The sequence below is a fragment of the Pristiophorus japonicus genome, unplaced genomic scaffold, assembly GCF_044704955.1.
Source record: "Pristiophorus japonicus isolate sPriJap1 unplaced genomic scaffold, sPriJap1.hap1 HAP1_SCAFFOLD_158, whole genome shotgun sequence".
Taxonomy (NCBI): Eukaryota; Metazoa; Chordata; class Chondrichthyes; family Pristiophoridae; genus Pristiophorus; species Pristiophorus japonicus.
The window spans coordinates 461,159-487,500 of NW_027251257.1; the positions used below are offsets into that span (position 1 = coordinate 461,159).

Genomic DNA, 26,342 nt, shown 5'->3' on the forward strand with positions numbered 1-26,342 from the left:
CCAATCCCGTACTGTCTGATATAAACCCACCACAGTCACTGACACCAATCTCCTCCTGTCTGATATAAACTCACCCCAGTCACTGACACCAATCTCCTCCTGTCTGATAGAAACCAACCCCAAAGACAATGACACCAATCTCCTCCTGTCTGATATAAACTCACCCCACAGGCACTGACACCAATCTCCTGTCTGATATAAACCGACCCCACAGTCACTGACACCAATCCCCTCCTGTCTGATATAAACCCACCCCACAGTCACTGACACCAATCCCCTCCTGTCTGATATAAACCCACCCCACAGTCACTGACATTAATCTCCTCCTGTCTGATATAAAGCCACCCCACAGTCACTGACATAAATCTCCTCCTGTCTGATATAAACCCACCCCACAGTCACTGACACCAATCTCCTCCTGTCTGATATAGACCCACCCCACAGTCACTGACACCAATCTCCTCCTGTCTGATATAAACCAACCCCAAAAACAATGACACCAATCTCCTCCTGTCTGATATAAACCCACCCCACAGTCACTGACATCAATCCCCTCCTGTCTGATATAAACCCACCCCACAGTCACTGACACCAATCTCCTCCTGTCTGATAGAAACCCACCCCACAGTCACTGACACCAATCCCCTCCTGTCTGATATAAACCCACCCCACAGTCACTGACACCAATCTCCTCCTGTCTGATATAAGCCCACCCCACAGTCACTGACACCAATCTCCTCCGATCCGATATAAACCCACCCCAAAGACAATGACACCAATCTCCTCCGCTCTGATATAAACCCACCCCACAGTCACTGACACCAATCTCCTCCTGTCTGATATAAGCCCACCCCACAGTCACTGACACCAATCTCCTCCGATCCGATATAAACCAACCCCAAAAACAATGACACCAATCTCCTCCCGTCTGATATAAACCCACACCACAGTCACTGACACCAATCCCCTCCTGTCTGATATAAACCCACCCAACAGTCAGACACCAATCCCCTCCTGTCTGATATAAACCCACCCCAGAGTCAGACACCAATCCCATCCTGTCTGATATAAACCCACCCCACAGTCACTGACACCAATCCCCTCCTGTCTGATATAAACCCACCCCAGTCACTGACACCAATCCCGTCCTGTCTGATATAAACCAACCCCAAAAACAATGACACCAATCCCCTCCTGTCTGATATAAACCCACCCCACAGTCACTGACACCAATCCCGTCCTGTCTGATATAAACCAACCCCAAAAACAATGACACCAATCCCCCCTCCTGTCTGATATAAACCCACACCACAGTCACTGACACCAATCTCCTCCTGTCTGATATAACCCCACCCCACAGTCACTGACACCAATCTCCTCCTGTCTGATATAAACCCCCCCACAGTCACTGACACCAATCTCCGCCGAACGGATATAAACCCACCCCAAAGTCACTGACATCAATCTCCTCCTGTCTGACATAAAACCACCCCACAGTCACTGAAACAAATCACCTCCTGTCTGATAGAAACCCACCCCACAGTCACTGACACCAATCTTCTCCTGTCTGATATAAACCCACACCACAGTCACTGACACCAATCTCCTCCGATCCGATATAAATCCACCCCAAAGTGACTGACCTTAAACTCCTCCTGTCTGATATAAACCCACCCCACAGTCACTGACACCAATCCCCTCCTGTCTGATATAAACCCACCCCAAAGTCACTGACATTAATCTCCTCCTGTCTGATATAAACCCACCCCACAGTCAGACACCAATCTCCTCCTGTCTGATATAAACCCACCCCACAGTCACTGACACCAATCGCCTCCTGTCTGATATAAACCCACACCACAGTCACTGACACCAATCTCCTCCTATCTGATATAAACCCACCCAACAGTCAGACACCAATCCCCTTCCGTCTGATATAAACCGACCCCACAGTCACTGACACCAATCTCCTCCTGTCTGATATAAACCCACACCACAGTCACTGACACCAATCCACTCCTGTCTGATATAAACCCACACCACAGTCACTGACACCAATCCACTCCTGTCTGATATAAACCCACCCCACAGTCACTGACACCAATCCCCTCCTGTCTGATATAAACCCACCCCACAGTCACTGACACCAATCTCCTCCTGTCTGATATAAACCCACCCCACAGTCACGGACACTAATCTCCTCCTGTCTGATATAAACCAACCCCAAAGACAATGACACCAATCTCCTCCGCTCTGATATAAACCGACCCCACAGACACTGACACCATTCCCCTCCGATCCGATATAAACCCACTCCACAGTCACTGACACCAATCTCCTCCTGTCTGATATAAAACCACCCCAGTCACTGACACCAATCTCCTCCTGTCTGATATAAACTCACCCCAGTCACTGACACCAATCCCCTCCTGTCTGATAAAAAACCACCCCACAGTCACTGACACCAATCTCCTCCTGTCTGATATAAACCCACCCCACAGTCACTGACCCCAATCTCCTCCTGTCTGATATAAACCCACCACAGTCACTGACACCAATCCCCTCCTGTCTGATATAAACCCACCCCACAGTCACTGACACCAATCTCCTCCTGTCTGATATAAACCCACACCATCGTCACTGACACCAATCTACTCCTGTTTGATATAAACCCACCCCACAGTCACTGACACCAATCCCGTACTGTCTGATATAAACCCACCACAGTCACTGACACCAATCTCCTCCTGTCTGATATAAACTCACCCCAGTCACTGACACCAATCTCCTCCTGTCTGATAGAAACCAACCCCAAAGACAATGACACCAATCTCCTCCTGTCTGATATAAACTCACCCCACAGGCACTGACACCAATCTCCTGTCTGATATAAACCGACCCCACAGTCACTGACACCAATCCCCTCCTGTCTGATATAAACCCACCCCACAGTCACTGACACCAATCCCCTCCTGTCTGATATAAACCCACCCCACAGTCACTGACATTAATCTCCTCCTGTCTGATATAAAGCCACCCCACAGTCACTGACATAAATCTCCTCCTGTCTGATATAAACCCACCCCACAGTCACTGACACCAATCTCCTCCTGTCTGATATAGACCCACCCCACAGTCACTGACACCAATCTCCTCCTGCCTGATATGAACCCACCCCACAGTCACTGACACCAATCTCCTCCTGTCTGATATAAACCCACCCCACAGTCACTGACACCAATCTCCTCCTGTCTGATATAAACCCACCCCACAGTCACTGACATCAATCCCCTCCTGTCTGATATAAACCCACCCCACAGTCACTGACACCAATCTCCTCCTGTCTGATAGAAACCCACCCCACAGTCACTGACACCAATCCCCTCCTGTCTGATATAAACCCACCCCACAGTCACTGACACCAATCTCCTCCTGTCTGATATAAGCCCACCCCACAGTCACTGACACCAATCTCCTCCGATCCGATATAAACCCACCCCAAAGACAATGACACCAATCTCCTCCGCTCTGATATAAACCCACCCCACAGTCACTGACACCAATCCCGTCCTGTCTGATATAAACCAACCCCAAAAACAATGACACCAATCTCCTCCCGTCTGATATAAACCCACACCACAGTCACTGACACCAATCCCCTCCTGTCTGATATAAACCCACCCAACAGTCAGACACCAATCCCCTCCTGTCTGATATAAACCCACCCCAGAGTCAGACACCAATCCCATCCTGTCTGATATAAACCCACCCCACAGTCACTGACACCAATCCCCTCCTGTCTGATATAAACCCACCCCAGTCACTGACACCAATCCCGTCCTGTCTGATATAAACCAACCCCAAAAACAATGACACCAATCCCCTCCTGTCTGATATAAACCCACCCCACAGTCACTGACACCAATCCCGTCCTGTCTGATATAAACCAACCCCAAAAACAATGACACCAATCCCCCCTCCTGTCTGATATAAACCCACACCACAGTCACTGACACCAATCTCCTCCTGTCTGATATAACCCCACCCCACAGTCACTGACACCAATCTCCTCCTGTCTGATATAAACCCCCCCACAGTCACTGACACCAATCTCCGCCGAACGGATATAAACCCACCCCAAAGTCACTGACATCAATCTCCTCCTGTCTGACATAAAACCACCCCACAGTCACTGAAACAAATCACCTCCTGTCTGATAGAAACCCACCCCACAGTCACTGACACCAATCTTCTCCTGTCTGATATAAACCCACACCACAGTCACTGACACCAATCTCCTCCGATCCGATATAAATCCACCCCAAAGTGACTGACCTTAAACTCCTCCTGTCTGATATAAACCCACCCCACAGTCACTGACACCAATCCCCTCCTGTCTGATATAAACCCACCCCAAAGTCACTGACATTAATCTCCTCCTGTCTGATATAAACCCACCCCACAGTCAGACACCAATCTCCTCCTGTCTGATATAAACCCACCCCACAGTCACTGACACCAATCGCCTCCTGTCTGATATAAACCCACACCACAGTCACTGACACCAATCTCCTCCTATCTGATATAAACCCACCCAACAGTCAGACACCAATCCCCTTCCGTCTGATATAAACCGACCCCACAGTCACTGACACCAATCTCCTCCTGTCTGATATAAACCCACACCACAGTCACTGACACCAATCCACTCCTGTCTGATATAAACCCACACCACAGTCACTGACACCAATCCACTCCTGTCTGATATAAACCCACCCCACAGTCACTGACACCAATCCCCTCCTGTCTGATATAAACCCACCCCACAGTCACTGACACCAATCTCCTCCTGTCTGATATAAACCCACCCCACAGTCACGGACACTAATCTCCTCCTGTCTGATATAAACCAACCCCAAAGACAATGACACCAATCTCCTCCGCTCTGATATAAACCGACCCCACAGACACTGACACCATTCCCCTCCGATCCGATATAAACCCACTCCACAGTCACTGACACCAATCTCCTCCTGTCTGATATAAAACCACCCCAGTCACTGACACCAATCTCCTCCTGTCTGATATAAACTCACCCCAGTCACTGACACCAATCCCCTCCTGTCTGATAAAAAACCACCCCACAGTCACTGACACCAATCTCCTCCTGTCTGATATAAACCCACCCCACAGTCACTGACACCAATCTCCTCCTGTCTGATATAAACCCACCCCAGTCACTGACACCAATCCCCTCCTGTCTGTGCCGAGTGGATTGTGACACCAGATGGGAGGGGCAACATTTGGGGACATTGATTCCCCATCAATTCCAATTACCCTTCTTTCTCGTGGAGAATGAAGGGGCCTCTGTGTGTCACGTGCAAGTCAGTAAGAATTGTCAGCAAGCCCTTTCCAATTGGAGATTTTATTCAGTGGAAACTTTCACACATTACTGTAATTTTGTACCAACGATCAATTTAGAATTTAAGTAAAAGTCCATAATTATATTCCAAACTAAATTTCTGTTGAGAGTTGCTGAATTAAGGGGAAAGATAACACACAGCATTTCTTAAATGGACACTGCAGCCCCGAGAACACCATCAGCAATATATCCAGAATATTAAAGTCCAGCCCAGTTATCGGGTTATCAGCAGAAACAAATCCCAAATGTCATAATGAACATGGTTCAGTCGAGATGTGATTAACAGCAGCAATAACAGCAGATTCCAACCTCTGCAGTTACTTGTGAACTCGCTGGTGTTTCAGCAGATGGGATGACTGAGTGAATCCCTTCCCGCACTCAGAGCAGGTGAACGGCCTCTCCCCAGTGTGAACTCGCTGGTGTTTCAGCAGGTCAGATGACCGAGTGAATCCCTTCCCACACTCAGAGCAGGTGAACGGTCTCTCCCCAGTGTGAACTCGCTGGTGTTCCAGCAGGTGGGATGACTGAGTGAATCCCTTCCCACAGTCAGAGCAAGTGAACGGCCTCTCCCCAGTGTGAACTCGCTGGTGTTTCAGCAGGTCGGATGACCGAATGAATCCCGTCCCACACTCAGAGCAGTTGAATGGCCTCTCCCCAGTGTGAATTCGCTGGTGTGTCAGCAGGTTGGATGACACAGTGAATCCCTTCCCACACACGGGGCAGGTGAACGGCCTCTCCCCAGTGTGACTGCGTCGATGAATTTCCAGCTCAGACGGTGCTCTGAATACCTTCTCACAGTCCCCACATTTCCACGGTTTCTCCATGGTGCGGGTATCCTTGTGTCTTTCCAGGTTGGATGATCAGTTGAAGCCTCGCCCACACACACAACACGATTACAGTTTCTACCCGCTGTGAATGGTGCGATGTTTTTTCAGGCTGTGTAACTGGTTAAAGCTCTTTCCACAGGCAGTGCACTGGAACACTCTCACTCGGGTGTGTGTGTGTCTCGGTGCTTTTCCAGTCACACTGATGTTTGAAATCTTTTCCCACAGACAGAACAGACAAACGTTTTTCCTTCCACTTTCAAAGACCGATGATATTCAGGTCCTGATGAATCGATTCACTCCGTCAGATCTTGACGCGATGTTTGGTTTGTGTTTCCTGTCTGAAAATCTCCCCTTCTAATACGCTGTAAAAGGAGATAACAAAACTCATCACTGTCAGTACAAGACAGAAATTCAGAATAGACACATCGAGTTTCCATGGAACATTCTTTCCTCTCTTGTTCTTCCAAAGCTGTAAATCCATGTCCCACACATTGTCCCTCCTGCTGTGCTGAAATCCAAATCAACACACATTTCTAGACTGTTTCTCCTCCACTCCCAGTTATAACCACCAATTCTGGCTGGGTTCAGTTCTACACTCACTGGTTCCTCTCCCCTGAATGAACTGACTCTGGCTGGGTACAGTTCTACACTCACTGGTTCCTCTCCCCTGAAGACACTGACTCTGGCTGGGTGCAGTTCTACGCTCACTGGTTCCTCTCCCCTGAAGATACTGACTCTGGCTGGGTTCAGTTCTACACTCACTGGTTCCTCTCCCCTGAAGACACTGACTCTGGCTGGGTACAGTTCTACACTCACTGGTTCCTCTCCCCTGAAGGAACTGACTCTGGCTGGGTGCAGTTCTACACTCACTGGTTCCCCTCCCCTGAAGGGGCTGACTCTGGCTGGGTTCAGTTCTACACTCACTGGTTCCTCTCCCCTGAAGGAACTGACTCTGGCTGGGTGCAGTTCTACACTCACTGGTTCCCCTCCCCTGAAGGTACTGACTCTGGCTGGGTTCAGTTCTACACTCACTGGTTCCCCTCCCCTGAAGGTGCTGACTCTGGCTGGGTTCAGTTCTACACTCACTGGTTCCTCTCCCCTGAAGGTGCTGACTCTGGCTGGGTACAGTTCTACACTCACTGGTTCCCCTCCCCTGAAGGTGCTGACTCTGGCTGGGTACAGTTCTACACTCACTGGTTCCCCTCCCCTGGAGGTACTGACTCTGGCTGGGTACAGTTCTACACTCACTGGTTCCCCTCCCCTGGAGGTACTGACTCTGGCTGGGTACAGTTCTACACTCACTGGTTCCCCTCCCCTGGAGGTACTGACTCTGGCTGGGTACAGTTCTACACTCACTGGTTCCCCTCCCCTGAAGGTGCTGACTCTGGCTGGGTACAGTTCTACACTCACTGGTTCCCCTCCCCTGGAGGTACTGACTCTGGCTGGGTACAGTTCTACACTCACTGGTTCCCCTCCCCTGGAGGTACTGACTCTGGCTGGGTACAGTTCTACACTCACTGGTTCCCCTCCCCTGAAGGTGCTGACTCTGGCTGGGTGCAGTTCTACACTCACTGGTTCCCCTCCCCTGGAGGTACTGACTCTGGCTGGGTACAGTTCTACACTCACTGGTTCCCCTCCCCTGAAGGTGCTGACTCTGGCTGGGTGCAGTTCTACACTCACTGGTTCCCCTCCCCTGGAGGTACTGACTCTGGCTGGGTACAGTTCTACACTCACTGGTTCCCCTCCCCTGAAGGTGCTGACTCTGGCTGGGTGCAGTTCTACACTCACTGGTTCCCCTCCCCTGAAGGTGCTGACTCTGGCTGGGTTCAATCCCAGACAATGACATAATTCACTTTGTTCCTGCACCAAGATTGCCGCGCATCCGCTATGCTACTCACTATACCAAGACGACGGAGCGCTGAACCTGCCTTCCTGCACCAAGATGGCCGCTGTTAGCCTGGGCCTGGGACCGGGAGAAAGCCTCGAAGCTGCAACCGCCGATATTCCGGTTATTATTCCGGGTTGCGGCGGGCACCAGTTGTTTATGAAGCTTCCCCGGCTCCCCGCTGGTCCATTACTCGCCTCCGTCCCGCTGAAAAGGACACTTCTGTGGAACTTGTTCAAAACGTGTCTCCTCCGCTATTACACGCACCACGCATGCTCCAAACACAGCCAGGGCCCGTGCCTGCGCACGGAGCTCCTGCAGTCTGGGTGCGGCACATTCTCCCCCCCCGGGGCATGCTGGGTACATCAGACCATGAGAAATAGGAGCAGGAGTGGGCCACCCGGCCCCCCCGAGCCTGCTCCCCATTCAGTAAGATTTGATGGGACAGTTTAGAGGCAGCTTTACTCTGTATCTAACCCCGTGCTGTCCCTGCCCTGGGAGTGTTTGATGGGACAGTGTAGAGGCAGCTTTACTCTGTATCTAACCCCCTGTACCTGCCCTGGGAGTGTTTGATGGGACTGTGTAGAGGGAGCTTTACTCTGTATCTAACCCCCTGTACCTGCCCTGGGAGTGTTTGATGGGACAGTGTAGAGGGAGCTTTACTCTGTATCTAACCCCCTGTACCTGCCCTGGGAGTGTTTGATGGGACAGTGTAGATGGAGCTTTACTCTGTATCTAACCCGTGCTGTACCTACCCTGGGGATGTCCGGTGGAACAATGTAGCGGGAGATTTACTCTCTATCTCACAAATGCTGAAACTGCCCTGGAATAGTTGGGACAGGGTAGAAGGAGATGTACTCCGTATCTAACCTGTGCTGTACCTGCCCTGGGAATGTCTTGTGGAACAGTACAGAGTGAGCTTTACTCTGTATTTAAACCATGTTGTACCTGCCCTGGGAGTGTTTGATGCGGCAGAGTAGAGGGAGCTTTATTCTGTGTCTAGTATCTATTTTGGAATGCTTGGGACAGGGCAGAGGGAGATATACTCTGTATCTAACCTGTGTTGTAACTGCCCTTGGAATGTCTGGTGGGACAGTGTTGAGGAAGCTTTACTGTGTATCTAAGCAAGGCAAGTATATCCTTCCTTAGATAAGGAGGGCAAAACTGTGCACAGTAGTCCAGGTGTGGTCTCACCAGGGCCCTGTACAATTGTAGAGTGAGGTTTGAGAGGGTTACCCTTGATCAAAATTATGCAGTACTTGCCCTAGGACTGTTTATTTGAAAAGTGTAGAAGGAATTTTACTCTGTATCTAACCAAAGCAGTACTTGCCTTGAGAGTTTTTGATGGAACAGTGTAGAGGGAGCTTTACTCTGTATCTAACCTGTGCTGTACCTGCCCTGGCAGTGTTTGATGAGACAGAATAGAGGGAGCTTTACTCTGTATCTAACCCGTGCTGTACCTGCCCTGGGAGTGTTTGATGGGACAGTGTAGAGGGAGCTTTACTCTGTATCTAACCTGTGCTGTAGCTGCCCTGGGAGAGTTTGATGGGACAGTGTAGAGGGAGCTTTACTCTGTATCTAACCTGTGCTGTATCTGCCCTGGGAGTGTTTGATGGGACTGTGCAGAGGGAGCTTTACTCTGTATCTAACCCGTGCTGTACCTGCCCTGGGAGTGTTTGATGGGACAGTGTAGAGGGAGCTTTACTCTGTATCTAACCCGTGCTGTACCTGCCCTGGTAGTGTTTGATGGGACAGTGTAGAGGGAGCTTTACTCTGTATCTAACCCCCTGTCCCTGCCCTGGGAGTGTTTGATGGGACAGTGTCGAGAGAGCTTTACTTTGTATCTGTGTCAGGATAAATGTGTCATTTTTCTATTGGCAAACAGTGACTAGTGAGGTGCCTCAGGGATCAGTGCTGGGTACTCAACTATTTACAATCTATATTAATGTCCTGGATGAAGGGACCAAGTTTGCTGATGATACAAAGATGGGTGGGAAAGCAAATTGTGAGGACACAAAAAATCTGCAAAGTGATGTACACATGCTCAGTGAGTGGGCAAAATTTTGGCAGATGATGTACAATGTGGGAAAATTTGATGTTATCCACCTTGGCAGAAAAAATAGAAAAGCAAATTATAATTTAAATGGAGAAAAATTGCACAAAGTGCTGCAGACCAGTGGGACCTGGGGGTCCTTGTGCATGAAACACAAAAAGTTAGTATGCAGGGACTGCAATAATCAGGAAGGCCAATGGAATGTTGACCTTTATTGCAAGGGGGATAGAGTATAAAAGCAGAGAAGTCCTGCTACAACTGTACAGGGTATTGGTGAGGCCACACCTGGAGTACTGCGGCAGTTTTGGTCTCCGTATTTAAGGAGGGATATACTTGCATTGGATGCTGTTCAGAGAAGGTTCACTAGGTTGATTCTGGAGATGAGGTGGTTGACTAATGAAGATAGGTTGAGTAGGTTGGGCTTATACCCACTGGAGTAGAGAAGAATGAGAGTTGATCTTATCGAAACAGGTAAGATAATGAGGGGCTCGACAAGGTGGATGTAGAGAGGGGGATTCATAGGGGGAACCAAACTAGGGGACAGAGTCTCAGAATAAGAGGCTGCCTATTTAAATCTGAGATGAGGAAGAATTTCTTCCCTTCGATGGTTGTAAATCTGTGGAATTCTCTGCCCCAGAGAGGTGTGGAGGCTGGGTCATTGAATAAATCTAAGGCAGAGATAGACAGATTTTTGAGCGATAAGGGAATAAAGGGTTAGAAACATAGAAACATAGAAAATAGGTGCAGGAGCAGGCCATTCAGCCCTTCTAGCCTGCACCGCCATTCAATGAGTTCATGGCTGAACATGAAACTTCAGTACCCCCTTCCTGCTTTCTCGCCATAACCCTTGATCCCCCGAGTAGTAAGGACTTCATCTAACTCCCTTTTGAATATATTTAGTGAATTGGCCTCAACTACTTTCTGTGGTAGAGAATTCCACAGGTTCACCACTCTCTGGGTGAAGAAGTTTCTCCTCATCTCGGTCCTAAATGGCTTACCCCTTATCCTCAGACTGTGACCCCTGGTTCTGGACTTCCCCAACATTGGGAACATTCTTTCTGCATCTAACCTGTCTAAACCCGTCAGAATTTTAAACGTTTCTATGAGGTCCCCTCTCATTCTTCTGAACTCCAGTGAATACAAGCCCAGTTTTACTCTGTATCTAACCCCGTGCTCTACCTGCCCTGGGAGTGTTTGATGGGACAGTGTAGAGGGAGCTTTACTCTGTATCTAACCCCGTGCTCTACCTGCCCTGGGAGTGTTTGATGGGACAGTGTGGAGGGAGCTTTACTTTGTATCTGACCCGTGCTTTACCTGCCCTGGGATGTTTGAAATATTGCAGACTGAGATTTACTCGCTCAACCCTGGTAGTGTTTGGGACAGGATGGAGTGAGATTTATTCTGTATCCGTGCAGTACCGGTAGTCCTGACATCAGTAGTTGAGCCCGTGCCTGCTCTCTGCAAGAGCACCTCAGCTAGTCCCACTCCCCCCCGCCCTTACCCCACAGCCCTGCTAATGTTTTTCTTTCAGATACTTACCCAACTCCCTTTTGAAAGCCATGATTCAGTCTGCCTCCACCACCCTTTCAGGCCGTGCATTCCAGATATTAACCACTCGCTGCGCTAAAAGGTTTTTTCTTGTGTCGCCTTTGGTTCTTTTGCCAATCGCCTTAAATCTGTGTCCTCTGGTTCTCGACCCTTCAGCCAATGGGAATAGTTTATCTCTATCTACTCTGGCAAGACCCCTCATGATTTTGAACTCTATCAAATCTCCTCTCAATCTTCCCTGCTCTAAGGAGACCATAAGAAATAAGAGCAGAAGTAAGCCATTTGGCCCCTCAAGCCTGCTCCGCCATTCAATAAGATCATGGCTGGTCTGATCATGGACTCGGCTCCACTTCCCTGCCCGCTCCCCATAACCCCTTACTTCCTTATCGCTCAAAAATCTGTCTTTCTCTGCCTTAAATATATTCAATGACCCAGCCTCCACAGCACCCTGGGGCAGAGAATTCCACAGATTTACAACCCTCTGAGAGAAGAAATTCTCCCTCATCTCAATCTTATATGGGTGACCCCTTATTCTGAAACTGTGCCCTCTGGTTCTAGATTCCCCCATGAGTGGAAACATCCTCTCTGTATCTACCTTGTGAGCCCCCTCAGTATCTTATATGTTTCAAATAAGATTACCTCTCATTCTCCAATGAGTACAGGCCCAAACTACTCAACCTTTCTTCATAAGCTATCCCCTTCATCTCAGGAATCAACTAAGTGAAGTTTCTCTGAACTGCCTACAATGAAAGTATATAGTTCCTTAAATACGGAGACCAAAACTGCATGCAGTACTCCAGCTGTGGCCTCACCAATACCTTGTACAGCTCTAGCAGGACTTATCTGCTTTTATACTCTATCCCCCTTGCAATCTCAGCTTCTCCAGTCTGTCCAGATAACTGAAGTCTCTCATCCAAGGAATCATTCTTGTAAATTTTTTCTGCATCTTCTCCAAGACCTTCACATCATTCCTTAAGTGTGGTGCCCAGAATTGGGCACAATACTCCTGTTGAGGCCAGATCAGTGTTTTGTACAGGTTCATCATATATTTCCACGCTTTTGTACTCTTATACCTCTATTTATAAACAGAGATAGGGTCGAGTGTAATATAAACAGAGACAGGGTCGAGTGTAATATAAACAGAGACATGGTCCAGTGTAATATAAACAGAGACAGGGTCCAGTGTAATATAAACAGAGACAGGGTCCAGTGTAATATAAACAGAGACAGGGTCTAGTGTAATATAAACAGAGACAGGGTCTAGTGTAATATAAACAGAGACAGGGTCTAGTGTAATATAAACAGGGACAGGGTCCAGTGTAATATAAACAAAAACAGGGCCTGGTGTAATATAAACAGAGACAGGGTCCAGTGTAATATAAACAGAGACAGGGTCTAGTGTAATATAAACAGAGACAGGGTCTAGTGTAATATAAACAGAGACAGGGTCTAGTGTAATATAAACAGAGACAGGGTCTAGTGTAATATAAACAGAGACAGGGTCCAGTGTAATATAAACAGAGACAGGGTCTAGTGTAATATAAACAGAGACAGGGTCCAGTGTAATATAAACAGAGACAGGGTCTAGTGTAATATAAACAGAGACAGGGTCCAGTGTAATATAAACAGAGACAGGGTCTAGTGTAATATAAACAGAGACAGGGTCTAGTGTAATATAAACAGAGACAGGGTCCAGTGTAATATAAACACAGACAGGGTCTAGTGTAATATAAACAGAGACAGGGTCTGTTGTAATATAAACAGAGACAGGGTCTAGTGTAATATAAACAGGGACATGGTCCAGTGTAATATAAACAGAGACAGGGTCCAGTGTAATATAAACAGAGACAGGGTCTAGTGTAATATAAACAGAGACAGGGTCTAGTGTAATATAAACAGAGACAGGGTGCAGTGTAATATAAACAGAGACAGGGTCCAGTGTAATATAAACAGAGACAGGGTCTGGTGTAATATAAACAGAGACATGGTCCAGTGTAATATAAACAGAGACAGGGCCTGGTGTAATACGGTGCGAACTGGTTTAAAAGCTCTGCAGATCTGATTCAACACCAGTGAGTTCACACTGATGGGAAACAGTTCAGTCGCTCTCACTGTGGGAAGAGGTTCAGTCATTCACCCTCACTGCACACCGACACACTCACACTGGGGAGAGGCCATTTACCTGCTCCGTGTGTGGGAAGGGATTCACTTGCTCATCCATGCTGCTGAATAAGGGATCAGACATTTAGGACTGAGATGAGAAGAAATTTCCTCACTCAGAGGATGGAGAATCTTTGGAAATCTCTGCTCCAGAGAGCTGTAGGTGCTCAGCCTTTGAGTCGATTCAAGACAGAGGGTGATCATTTTTTGGAAACTAAGGGAATTAAGGGATATTGGGATAGTGCAGGAAGATGGAGTTGAGGTAGAAGATCAGCCATGATCTTGTTGAATGGCAGAGCAGGCCTGAAGGGGCAAAAAGGCCGACTCTGGCTCCTATCTGTTATGTTCTTTTATACCGGTGGACACGGCCTGCTCCCTCTCCAGGGCCACCCGGCACAGACCAGACCGCAGGAAGAGAGGCAGGCAGCCAGAGTGACCCCCCCGGGCCCTGTCCATCCTGGGCCTACAAATTGCTGTTCTAGCCAGGCCCAAGAGATGATCATCTGACTTACCCACACCCTCCACACCAAAGATTAGGAACATGGGGCTAAATTGTAACCAAACATCGAAGAGCAAGTTATTATTTAAATGGAGAAAAATTGACAAGTGCTGCAGTACAGCAGGACCTGGGGGTCCTGGTGCATGAAACACAAGGTTAGTATGCAGGTACAGCAAGTGATCAGGGAGGCCAATGGAATCTTGGCCTTTATTGCAAAGGGGATAAAGTATAAAAAGCAGGGAAGTCTTGCTACAGTTATACAGGGTATTGGTGAGGCCACACCTGGAATACTGCGTGCAGTTTTGGTTTCCATATTTAAGAAAGGATATACTTGCTTTGGAGGCAGTTCAGAGAAGGTTCACGAGGTTGATTCCGGAGATGAGGGGGTTGACTTATGAGGAAAGGTTGAGGAGGTTGGGCCTCTACTCATTGGAATTCAGAAGAATGAGAGGTGATCTTATCAAAACGTATCAGATTATGAGGGGGCTTGACAAGGTGGATGCAGAGAGGATGTTTCCACTGATCGGGGAGATTAGAACTAGAGGCATAATCTTAGAATAAGGGGCCGCCCATTTAAAACAGAAATGAGGAGAAATTTCTTCTCTCAGAGGGTTGTAAATCTGTGGAACTCGCTGCCTCAGAGAACTGTGGAAGCCGGGTCATTGAATACATTTAAGAGAGATCGACAGTTTCTTAACCGATAAGGGAATAAGGGGAGCGGGCGGGGAAGTGGACCCGAGTCCATGATCGGATCAGCCATGATCGTATTAAATGGCGGAGCAGGCTCGAGGTGCCGTATGGTCTACTCCTGCTCCTATTTCTTATGACCTTATGTAAAATAATGACAAATGTTAAACTGTTTTGCTGACAAAAGAAATCTCGATTTAACTTTTAAAAGATGAATTGTTTAACAAGGGTTCACACAGACTCACCTGATTGGCCGACTCAGGATCCACCCCTCAAGCACCGCGATTGGTTGCAGAACACGCTGCTCCCTGGGCCCTCCGGCCTCTGAGCTCTCTTCCTGTTGGTTCCCAGAGCAATCAATCATCACTCGCCAACATTACGCTGTTAGATGTAGTTGAGGGGCTCAGAGGAAGAAATAAAATGAGGCCGTGAATCTGAGTTAAGTAAAATTAGAGAAGCATGAGTAAATTTATAAACAAAACTATTTAAAGTCAAATCAAATGAATTGTTGCATTTAATATATTCCTTTTGGGCCAAGTGGGAAACAAGTGATGTGTGGGCTGTGCAGAGTGTCTGTGCCCGGTTACACAGCGTGTCCCTGGCTCTCCGCTCCAAGTGCACGTTTCAGCTCACATCCAACTGACTGGATAAACCTCGGCCGTCTAAACCCATCACACAAATATCAGCATTTGATGTAAGTTATGCTAAACCTTTATAAACACTGGTTAGGCCTCAGCTGGCACATTGTGCTCAATTCTGGGCACCACACTTTCAGAAGGATGTCTACACCTTAGAGAGGGTGCAGAAGAGATTTACTAGAATGGTACGAAGGATGAGGGACTTCAGTTATGGGGAGATACTGGAGAAGCTGCAGTTATTCTCCTTGGAGCAGAAAAGGTATAGAGGAGATTTGATAGAGTGTTCAAATTCATGTTTTAATAGACTAAATAAGGAGAAACACTTTCCAGTGGCAGAAGGGTCGGTAACCAGAGGACACAGAGTTCAGGTGATTGGCAAAAGAAGCAGAGGCAACATGAGGGAACATTTTATAAGCAGCGAGTTGTTGCAATCTGGAACGCACTGCCTGATAGGGCGGTGGAAGCAGATTCAATAGTAACTTTCAAACGTGAATTGGATAAATACTTGAGGAACAATATTTGCAGAGCTATGGGGAAAGATCAGGGGAGTGGAATTAACTGGATAACTCTACCATAGAGGTAACAAGGCGGATCGATGAGGGGAGTGCATTTGATGTAGTGGATATGGATTTTAGCAAGGCTTTTGATAAGGTCCCACCTAAGAACAGAAGAAATAGGAGCAGGAGTAGGCCATACGGCCCCTCGAGCCTACTCCACCATTTAATATGATCTTGGCTGATCCAATCATGGACTCAGGTCCACTTCCCTGCCCGCTCCCCATAACCTCTTATTCCCTTATTGGTTAGGGCAGACTGTTCACAAAAACAAAAGCCCATCGGATCCAAGGCAAAGTGGCAAGTTGGATCCAAAATTGTCTCAGAGGCAGGAAGCAAAGGGTAATGGTTGATGTGTGTTTTTGTGACTGGAAGGCTGTTTCTAGTGGGGTTCCCCAGGGCTCAGTAGTAGGTCCCTGGCTTTTTGTGGTATATATCAATGATTTTGACCTGAGTGTAGGGTATGACTAAGAAGTTTGCAAATTATAAAAAAATTGGCCATGTGGGTTGATAATGAAGAAGAAAGCTGCAGACTGCAGGAAGATATCAATGGACTGGTCAGGTGGGCAGAACAGTGGCAAATGGAATTCAACCCAGTGTGAGGTAATGCATTTGGGGAGGGTGAACAAGACAAGGGAATACACAATAAATGGTAGGGCACTGAGAAGTGTAGAGGAACAGAGCGACCTTGGAGTGCTTGTCCACAGATCCCTGAAGGGAGCAGGAGAGGTAGATAAGGTGGTTATGAAAGCATTTGGGATACTTGCCTTTATTAGCTGAGGCATAGAATACAAGAGCTTGACACTAAAACACTAGTTAGGCCACAGCTAGAGTACTGTGTGCAGTTGTGGTCATCACATTACAGGAAATATGTGATTACACTAGACAGGGTACAGAGATTTACGAGGTATTGCGTGGACTGGAGAATTTTAACGAAGAGGAAAGATTGAATAGGTGGGGTTGTTTTCTTAGGAAAAGAGACGCTGAGGGGAGACCTGATTGAGGTGTATAAAATTATGAGGGACCCAGATAGAGTGGATGGGAAGGATCTATTTCCTTTAGCCGAGGGGTCAATAACTGGAGGGCACAGGTTTAAAGTCATTGGAAGAAGGTTTAGAGGGGAGACCTAATTGAGGTATATAAAATTATGAGGGCTCTGGATAGAGTGGATAGCAAGGACCTATTTCTCTTAGCAGAGAGGTCAGCTGTGGCTCAGTGGGTAGCACTCTCGCCTCAGAGACAGAAGGTTGTGGGTTCAAGTCCCACTCCAGGGACTTGAGCACAGAAAGTGTAGGCTGACACTGCAGTGCAGTGCTGAGGGAGTGCTGCACTGTCGGATGAGACGTTAAACCGAGGCTCTGTCTGCTCTCTCCCTCTGATGGCTGTAAAAGATCCCATGGCACTAATTCGATGAAGAGCAGGGGAGTTATCCCCGGTGTCCTGGCCAATATTTATCCCTCAACCACATGGCTGTCTGTGGGATCTTGCTGTGCACAGATTGGCTGCCACATTTCCCACATTACAACAGTGACTACACTCCAACAGAACTTCATTCTCTGTAAAGAGCTTTGAGACGTCTGGTGGCGGTGAGAGGCGCTATATAAATGTAAGTCTTATATCAATGTAAGCCGAGAGCTGTACAGTGGGATCAGGCTGGAGAGCTCTGTGCCGGCCGGCAGGGACACGATGGGCCGAATGGCCTCCTTCTGTGATGTCACTGTCTGGGCTTCTATGATGTCACACATCACACCAGCAGCCGCACTGCCTGATGGGTGATTGACAGGCCAGAGTCCGCGCCTGCGGAACGGGAACAGCGCCCCCTTTAGGGCGCCATGGGTAATAACCGCGCATGCCCAGAAGACACAGACCGCCCCCTCCCCCCACACTCGGAGCTGCGCCTGCGCGATCATAAGAACATAAGAATTAGGAACAGGAGTAGGCCATCTAGCCCCTCGAGCCTGCTCCGCCATTCAATAAGATCATGGCTGATCTGGCCGTGAACTCAGCTCCACTTACCCACCCTCTCCCCGTAACCCTTACTTCCCTTATTGGTTAAAAATCTATATCTGTGATTTGAATACATTCAATGAGCTAGCCTCAACTGCTTCCTTGGGCAGAGAATTCCACAGATTCACAACCCTCTGGGAGAAGAAATTTCCTCTCAACTCGGTTTTAAATTGGCTCCCTCTGTATTTTGAGGTTGTGTCCCCTAGTTCTAGTCTCCCCGACCAGTGGAAACAACCTCTCTGCCTCTATCTTGTCGATCCCTTTCATGATTTTAAATGTTTCTATAAGATCACCCCTCATCCTTCTGAACTGCAACGCGTAAAAACCCAGTCTACTCAATCTATCATCATAAGGTAACCCCCTCATCTCCGGAATCAGCCGAGTGAATCGTCTCTGTACCCCCTCCAAAGCCAGTATATCCTTCCTTAAGTAAGGTGACCAAAACTGCACGCAGTACTCCAGGTGCGGCCTCACCAATACCCTGTACAGTTGCAGCAGGACCTCCCTGCTTTTGTACTCCATCCCTCTCGCAATGAAGGCCAACATTCCATTCACCTTCCTGATTACCTGCTGCACCTGCAAACTAACCTTTTGGGTTTCATGCACAAGGACCCCCAGGTCCCTCTGCACCACAGCATGTTGTAATTTCTCCCCATTCAAATAATATTCCCTTTTACTGTTTTTTTCCCCAAGGTGGATGACCTCACACTTTCCGACATTGTATTCCATCTGCCAAACCTTAGCCCATTTGCTTAACCTATCTAAATCTCTTTGCAGCCTCTCTGTGTCCTCTACACAACCCGCTTTCCCACTAATCTTTGTGTCATCTGCAAATTTTGTTACACTGCACTCTGTCCCCTCTTCCAGGTCATCTATGTATATTGTAAACAGTTGTGGTCCCAGCACCGATCCCTGTGGCACACCACTAACCACCGATTTCCAACCCGAAAAGGACCCATTTATCCCGACTCTCTGCTTTCTGTTAGCCAGCCAATTCTCTATCCATGCTAATACATTTCCTCTGACTCCGCGTACCTTTATCTTCTGCAGTAACCTTTTGTGTGGCAACTTATCGAATGCCTTTTGGAAATCTAAATACACCACATCCATCGGTACACCTCTATCCACCATGCTTGTTATACCCTCAAAGAATTCCAGTAAGTTAGTTAAACATGATTTCCCCTTCATGAATCCATGCTGCGTCTGCTTGATTGCACTATTCCTATCTAGATGTCCCGCTATTTCTTCCTTAATGATAGTTTCAAGCATTTTCCCCACTACAGATGTTAAACTAACCGGCCTATAGTTACCTGCCTTTTGCCTGCCCCCTTTTTTAAACAGAGGCGTTACATTAGCTGCTTTCCAATCCGCTGGTACCTCCCCAGAGTCCAGAGACCGGGTCCTGTGGCCCAGAGAGAGACCGGGTCCTGTGGCCCAGAGAGAGACCGGGTCCTGTGGCCCAGAGAGAGACCGGGTCCTGTGGCCCAGAGAGAGACCGGGTCCTGTGGCCCAGAGAGAGACCGGGTCCTGTGGCCCAGAGAGAGACCGGGTCCTGTGGCCCAGAGAGAAACCGGGTCCTGTGGCCCGGAGAGAGACCGGGTCCTGTGGTCCGGAGAGAGACCGGGTCCTGTGGTCCGGAGAGAGACCGGGTCCTGTGGTCCGGAGAGAGACCGGGTCCTGTGGTCCGGAGAGAGACCGGGTCCTGTGGTCCGGAGAGAGACCGGGTCCTGTGGTCCGGAGAGAGACCGGGTCCTGTGGTCCGGAGAGAGACCGGGTCCTGTGGTCCGGAGAGAGACCGGGTCCTGTGGCCCAGAGAGAGACCGGGTCCTGTGGCCCAGAGAGAGACCGGGTCCTGTGGTCCGGAGAGAGACCGGGTCCTGTGGTCCAGAGAGAGACCGGGTCCTGTGGTCCGGAGAGAGACCGGGTCCTGTGGTCCGGAGAGAGACCGGGTCCTGTGGCCCAGAGAGAGACCGGGTCCTGTGGTCCGGAGAGAGACCGGGTCCTGTGGTCCGGAGAGAGACCGGGTCCTGTGGTCCGGAGAGAGACCGGGTCCTGTGGTCCGGAGAGAGACCGGGTCCTGTGGTCCGGAGAGAGACCGGGTCCTGTGGTCCGGAGAGAGACCGGGTCCTGTGGTCCGGAGAGAGACCGGGTCCTGTGGTCCGGAGAGAGACCGGGTCCTGTGGTCCGGAGAGAGAGGCCGGGTCCTGTGGCCCAGAGAGAGACCGGGTCCTGTGGTCCGGAGAGAGAGGCCGGGTCCTGTGGCCCAGAGAGAGACCGGGTCCTGTGGATCCTGTGGCGCGGGGCCTTCCGGGGAAAGGTGTTTGTGTCCGTTAAAGAGCCGCGATCGGTGACGTAAAGTGAGTTTTCTCCGCTCCGATTGGGTAGAGAATGGCGCGGGGGGGGAGGGGGAGAATAAAGGCAAATCCAAACCTGAGAGTCCGCACATCCGGGTCCCCGACACACGTCACACAGTCTGGCGGAGCGCGCTCGAGGGACACGTGACCCGGGCCCACGGCCTGATTGACGGGAGCTTCCGACCAATGGGGAGCGAGCGGGGCGGGGCTGGAGGAGCGAGCCGGCGGCGGGTCCTCCAACCAATCGGGGAGCCCGAGGGGCGGGACCTGTGCCGCTGATTGGCTGAGCCGCAACAACAACAACTGGTATTTACACACGTCACAAAAGGCGGGAAGGCGCTTCCCAGCGCGCGGTGTGAGAGTGTTCCAGGACAAACACATTGGGCCCCGAGACACAACAATCAGTGAAGGCCGGGGAGCGACAGGCCGCTCACAGAGGCGGCTTTTAAACAGCGGCTTGTCGGGGGACACAGAGGGAGAGCTTCAGGGAGGGACTTCCCGAGCCTGGGGCCCAGGCAGCTCAAGGCACGGCCACCGCTGGTGGAGCCATTCTAATCCGGGATGGTCAAGGCCAGAGTTAGAGGCTGTCTCAGGAGGAGGGGGGTCACAGAGATAGGGAGGGTCAAGGCCAGAGTTAGAGGCTGTCTCAGGGGGAGGGAGGGTCAAGGCCAGAGTTAGAGGCTGTCTCAGGGGGAGGGAGGGTCAAGGCCAGAGTTAGAGGCTGTCTCAGGGGGAGGGAGGGTCAAGGCCAGAGTTAGAGGCTGTCTCAGGGGGAGGGAGGGTCAAGGCCAGAGTTAGAGGCTGTCTCAGGGGGAGGGGGGTCACAGAGATAGGGAGGGTCAAGGCCAGAGTTAGAGGCTGTCTCAGGGGGAGGGAGGTCACAGAGATAGGGAGGGTCAAGGCCAGAGTTAGAGGCTGTCTCAGGGGGAGGGGGGTCACAGAGATAGGGAGGGTCAAGGCCAGAGTTAGAGGCTGTCTCAGGGGGAGGGAGGTCACAGAGATAGGGAGGGTCAAGGCCAGAGTTAGAGGCTGTCTCAGGGGGAGGGGGGTCACAGAGGTAGGGAGGGTCAAGGCCAGAGTTAGAGGCTGTCTCAGGGGGAGGGAGGGTCACAGAGATAGGGAGGGTCAAGGCCAGAGTTAGAGGCTGTCTCAGGGGGAGGGGGGTCACAGAGATAGGGAGGGTCAAGGCCAGAGTTAGAGGCTGTCTCAGGGGGAGGGAGGTCACAGAGATAGGGAGGGTCAAGGCCGTGGAGGGATTTGTAAACCAGGAGGAGAATTTTGAAATCGAGGCGTTGCTTAACCGGGAGCCAATGTCGGTCAGTGAGCACAGGGGTGGTGGGTGATCCTGACCAACGGATCCATTACAGACACCCTCAAAGCCTCCCTGATAACCTGCAACATCCCCACCGACACCTGGGAGTCCCTGGCCAAAGACCGCCCTAAGTGGAGGAAGTGCATCCGGGAGGGCGCTGAGCACCTCGAGTCTCATCGCCAAGAGCATGCAGAGACCAAGCGCAGGCAGCGGAAGGAGCGTGCGGCAAACCTGTCCCACCCTCCCTTTCCCTCAATGACTATCTGTCCCACCTGTGACAGGGACTGTGGTTCCCCTGTTGGACTGTTCAGCCACCTAAAGACTCATTTATAGAGTGGAAGCAAGTCCTCCTCGATTGCGAGGGACTGCCTGTGATGCTCCTTCAGGATCTGTCCTTTCCCAACACTCTCCAGTTGTGACCAACCATTAACTGTGTTGCTGCCCACAGATGTTGCCTGAGCCGCGGACACTTGCAGCATCTTGTGTTTGTGTGGCCACAGACACTTTCCCTTCAGCACCGCGCGCCCTGGATTGTTCGCTGATTGATTGATTGGTGCCGCGGCCCCGCCCCCCGCCGCTGATTGGTGCGGAGCAGCGTGCGCTGGGTGGGCTGGTGCCCCGTGCCGCCCCGCCATTGGCTGCGGGCTGAGTGTTGCGCGGGTTGGAGGTTTGTTGGCGGCTCCGCTCGTGGCCTTTGAGCTCGGTGGCCCGGGTGAGGCGGGGCGGAGTTGTGTGCAGGCGCGGGGCCAGCCTATTGTGGGAGATGACCCGCGGAGGATGGAGGAGCGGCCCGGGCAGCGCGCCCAGCCTCCCTGCGGACTCGCGGACTCACGTACACGCGCGGGCGGCCAGATTCCGTCGCCGAGTTGTCGGCAGCGGCCGTGGGACACCTTCGGGCGGGGACGGGACTTGCTTACTGTCGGGGGTTGCGGGCGTTCGGCCGCCATCTTTGGGCAGCACGGGTCCGCCCACCGCGGGGAGCAGGGAGCGACAGGGGCGGGGCTTCCCCCACGTCACAATGTGTTCCATTGTCCCGCTGCAGGATGGGGGCCAGTGACATGAACACATGAGAACATCAGAAATAGGAGATGAGTCGCCATTTGGCCCCTCGAGCCTGCCGCCATTCAATAAGATGATGGCTGCAGCATCTGGGGTGGTTCTCCTTGGAGCAGTGAAGGTGCAGGGCAGGTTTAACAGGTGCTCACAGTCAGGAAGGCTTTAGATTGAGTCAGGGAACAGAGTGGTTCTGCTCACACAATCAGAGAATGGTTACAGCACGGAAGGCCATTCGGCCCCTCGAGCCCTTGCCGGCTCCCAGCGAGTCCCACTGCCCCGCCCTTTCCCCCAGCCCAGATACTTATCCAATTCCCTTTTGAAAGCTGTGATTGAGTCTGCCTCCAACTCCCTTTCAGGCCGTGCATTCCAGATCCTAACCACTCGCTGCGTAAAATAGATTTTTCTCATGTAGCTTTTGGTTCTTTTGCCAATCACCTTAAATCCGTCTCCTCTGGTTCTCGACCCTTCCACCAATGGGAATAGTATCTCTCTATCTACTCTGTCCGGACCCCTCCTGATTTTGAACTCTTCTCTGCTCCAAGGAGAACAACCCCAACTTCTCCAGTCAATGCACGGAACAAGTCCCTCATCTCGTGAATCATCCTTGTAAATATTTTCTGCACCCTCTCTGAGGCATCACATCCTAATGTGTGGTGCCCAGAATTGGACACAATGCTCCAGTTGAGGCCGAGCCAGTGTTTTACAAAGGTTCATCATAACCTCCTTGCTTTTGTACGCCACGCCTCTGATGCCCAGGATCTGCAAGCTTTTTAAACTGCTTTCTCAACCTGTCCTGCCACCTTCAGCGATTTGTGCCCCTAAACCCGCAGGTCTCACTGTTCATGCACCCGCTTTAGGAATATACCCTTTAGTTTATGCTTCTCTAATTTTATTTCGTAATTCAGATTCACAGCCTCATTTTATTTCTTCCTCTGAGCCTCTCAACTTCATCTGGCAGCGTAATGTTGGCGAGTGGTGATTGATTGTCCTGGGAACCAACAGGAAGAGAGCTCAGAGGCCGGAGGGCCCAGGGAACAGCGTGTTCTGCAACCAATCGCGGTGCTTGTGGGGTGGATCCTGAGTCGGCCAATCAGGTGAGTTTGTGCTTTTAACAATTAATTTTTTTAAAGTTAAGTCGAGATTCCTTTTGTCAACAAAACAGTTTAACATCTGTCAGTATTTTATTTCCCTGGAGTTCCTATTATGCGTTTCAGACACTTCAGTGCCAAGTGGACCAGGTGTTTAAAGGTCATTCATTTCCCTCTTTCCATGTTGCTGTTAGTTAAAGGGACAGAGATTGATTTCCCCTCATTATGTATTTGTAGAAGTTAAAGTAACATCCTTCCTGTTGGTACTGAGTCACATTCTGTGCTGGGCGCGATGGCTGGTGGCATCAGCCTTTAAAATACTCAATCCTTTTGTTCAGATGGAATACAATGTCGGAAAGTGTGAGGTCATCCACCTTGGGGAAAAAAAACAGTAAAAGGGAATATTATTTGAATGGGGAGAAATTACAACATGCTGTGGTGCAGAGGGACCTGGGGGTCCTTGTGCATGAAACTCTTTTTGAGTTTATCTATAAAACAAAACATTAAACCGTGCCACCCGGCCTGGATGACACACCAGACATTTACAAGGCCCCTTTTTATCCTTTTTTTGGTTTTTCTTTGTGTTTTTTCTTTTTTTTGTTTTTCTTTTGCGCACTAAAATCACATTTTTCCCCAGTGCCCCCTATAAAAGGGAAGGGGGACACTAAAAGCACTGGCAATTAAAACAAATTAAACTTTAAAACGTAAAATCAAATTAAAATTTGGTTGCCGGGCGTGATGATGCACTCCAGTCCCTCCGGTGCCCACCTCTCGCGGAAGGCCGCGAGCGTACCGGTGGACACCGCGTGCTCCATCTCCAAGGACACCCTGGACCGGATGTAAGAGCGGAAGAGAGGCAGGCAGTCAGGTTGAACGACCCCCTCGACCGCCCGCTGCCTGGACCGGCTGATGGCACCCTTGGCCGTGCCCAGGAGCAGTCCTACGAGGAGGCCTTCAGACCTACCCGCTCCCCTCCGCACAGGGTGCCCAAAGATCAGGAGAGTGGGACTGAAGTGCAGCCAGAATTTCAGGAGCAGCCCCTTCAAATAATGGAACAGGGGCTGCAACCTCGTGCACTCAATAAAAATATGGAACACGGACTCCTCCAGACCGCAGAAATTGCAGGCGGCCTGGGAGTCCGTGAACCGGCTTAAAAATTTGTTGCTCGGCACTGCTCCGTGCACCACCCTCCAGGCCAAGTCCCCGATGAATAGTGGGAGGACCCCTGCGTAGAGTGCCCTCCATCGGGGACCACCGCCTCCTCCGGACGGCAAGATGGTACGCCATGGCGTGTCCGGACGGCCGGCGAGGATGGCAAAGTTGAGGGTGTGCAGGAGCAGCCCGTACAGGAAACCCCTCCGCGCGGAACTGAAAGGCACGGAGGGGATTTCCTCGAGGCGGCTCAAGTTGTGAGGCGCCGGCCCCCGAGGGAGGTTCCGGGGTTTGGCGCCGATGAGGAATTCCGTCCGGACGGGGGTCAGTTCGGACGTGATCTCCCCATGTGCTTGAGCCTCCTCGATGCACCTAACGGAGTCAGGGCCCAGAGCTGTTTTTAGCGACTCGATGGCATCGGCCGCGTGGCGGACGTTGGCAGAATTTAGGCGCCGCGCCAGCGTGTCTGGCGCCATCCAGCCCGCTCCTCCGCCATCGAGCAGGTCCCTGACCCTAGTCACCTCACCAGCCACAGCCCTCTCTTCCGACCACCACATAAAACCTCGGTCGTGGAGGTACGGATTCCCGAGCAGTGGCTCCTGCAGGACGGCCGCCACTCCAGCCGGCGGAGAGCTGCGCTTGGTGGAGACTTTGTTCCAGACCCTGATGAGGTCCCTGTAAAAGACAGGCAGCTCCCGGAGGGTGGTCCTGACACCCCCCAAGTTCACAAACAGGAGCTGCGTGTCGTAGTTGAGGTCGCGCTGCTGGCGGAAGAAATACCTCGCCAGAGCGCACCACCTAGGAGGGGGCTCGACGTAAAGGTATCTCTGCAGGGTCTGAAGACGGAAAGTCGCGAGCTGGGCGCTGACGCACACCAACGACTGACCGCCCTCCTCAAGCGGGAGACTCAAGACCGCGGCAGAGACCCAGTGCTTCCTGTTGTTCCAGAAAAAGTCCACCAGCTTCTTCTGTATCTTGGCGACAAACGCAGGGGGAGGGGTCAAAGTGACCAGCCGGTACCACAACATTGCGGCCACCAGCTGGTTTATGACTAGCGCTCGACCCCTGTAGGACAGCACTCTGAGCAGTCCTGTCCAGCG

General features: G+C 50.6%; 2 protein-coding genes and 1 pseudogene across 2 annotated transcripts in view; 1 reads left to right on the forward strand and 2 right to left on the reverse strand.

Moving 5' to 3' along the window:
- The window catches only part of LOC139243026 (zinc finger protein 229-like), a 484,823-nt gene that overhangs the window by 440,309 nt on the left and 18,172 nt on the right, over positions 1-26,342 (reverse strand). The window lies entirely within an intron of this gene.
- LOC139243030 (zinc finger protein 420-like) overlaps positions 5,439-26,342 on the reverse strand; it is a 124,025-nt pseudogene continuing 103,121 nt past the window's right edge.
- Positions 20,578-26,342, forward strand: part of LOC139243025 (zinc finger protein 271-like) — a 216,749-nt gene continuing 210,984 nt past the window's right edge. Inside the window, exons 1-2 of the mRNA XM_070870615.1 lie at positions 20,578-20,637; positions 23,908-24,096. The gene's annotated coding sequence lies outside the window, so the exon portion shown is untranslated. The remainder of the gene's footprint in view (positions 20,638-23,907; positions 24,097-26,342) is intronic.